This window comes from Echinops telfairi, unplaced genomic scaffold, assembly GCF_000313985.2.
Source record: "Echinops telfairi isolate 266 unplaced genomic scaffold, ASM31398v2 ScPeMD7_2291;HRSCAF=2852, whole genome shotgun sequence".
Classification (NCBI taxonomy): domain Eukaryota; kingdom Metazoa; phylum Chordata; class Mammalia; order Afrosoricida; family Tenrecidae; genus Echinops; species Echinops telfairi.
In genome coordinates, this window is record NW_022106189.1 from 35,937,200 (window position 1) to 35,938,458 (window position 1,259).

Here is a 1,259-nt window from a genome sequence, read left to right on the forward strand (position 1 = left end):
GTTGTGTCGGGAATGTGAGCATCATAGAATGCCAATTTAATAGAAGAAAGTATTCTTGCATTGAGGGAGTACTTGAGTGGAGGCCCAATGTCCTTAAGATACCAATCTATTAAGTCCTATTCAGACTCACGAAACACATGCAATGACAGCGAATGCCGGGCAATGACAATGAATGCCAGACGATCACAGCCAGTGGGTAGCAAGTCTTGTGGATCCAGTGGCATTGTAAGCATCTCAGTGCAGGGGTCTCCATGTGACTCCTGCTGCTCCAGGGCTCTAGTGTAGTTCCATGTTTCGTGTCAGCTGCAGTGTCTCACAGGGTCTGTCTGTCCCACCTCAAGCGAGCTATTTATCTCCTTAGCGCCTCCAAATGAGGTCATCAAGCGGCCACCTGTTTGACAGGCTAAACTCCACCACTTCGCTCTTATTCCTCATATTGACAACAGATTATGTAACTACCACAAAAGTATACCCTACTTCACTCTTACAGAGGGCTGAAGTTCACCCAGGGCACCGCCATTCTACACCTGAAATTGGTAAATAGGTGTCTTTAAGAAATGAAGCCCCCCCTCTTCCCTCCCTTCCCCATGACTTTCTCGGTTATCCGTGACATACAGAAAACCACTTCTGTGCCAGTTTGAAGGCCAGCTCTGTGCATGTGAACCAGAACTGTGACTCTTTGCTATCTTGAGCCCCTCCCTCAGGAGAGTCCTCATCAGCTTTGGATAGGTGCCCACCTGCACAGAATCAGCCAGGGGTGGGGGAGTGATGCGAGACACCCGCGCCCTCCCATCAGGCAGTCTGAGCTCATAGCTTACCCTTAGGAGTGAAGGAAAATCTAAGGCTTCTCTCGGCTTTCCGTTCTCACACATTGGTCCTAGTGGAGGAGGCTCTGCTTGGGCTCTGCTGGTGGAGTTGAGCAGCAGTCGATCTTGGCTGGCCTGGGTGTCATGTTACCAGAGCAGCAAAACAGCTGGAGGCAAAGTAGCACTGAGCTGGAGCATTGGTGGTTCAGTGGTAGAATTCTCGCCTGCCACGCGGGAGGCCCGGGTTCGATTCCCGGCCAATGCAGCAGTTGCAAACCTTTTGGGCAGAAAACGTGGGGTCAGTTCACACGGCCTTCCCTGGGCAAGAAGCTTTCCTTCCTGGGTGAGACTGCAAGGACCTCAGGAATAGACATATTTTTGTGGACCATTGTACAAAAATCTTCTTTGGGTTTTCTGTCTCCCATCTGAGAAAATTTGGAAAGGGGAAAAAAA

At 50.2% G+C, this 1,259-nt stretch overlaps 1 protein-coding gene and 1 non-coding gene across 4 annotated transcripts in view; both read left to right on the forward strand.

The window, feature by feature from the left end:
• The window catches only part of VAC14 (VAC14 component of PIKFYVE complex), a 91,564-nt gene that overhangs the window by 23,900 nt on the left and 66,405 nt on the right, over positions 1-1,259 (forward strand). The window lies entirely within an intron of this gene.
• On the forward strand, positions 1,001-1,071 carry TRNAG-GCC. The gene has a single exon. It is a non-coding gene; the product is annotated as a tRNA-Gly (tRNA).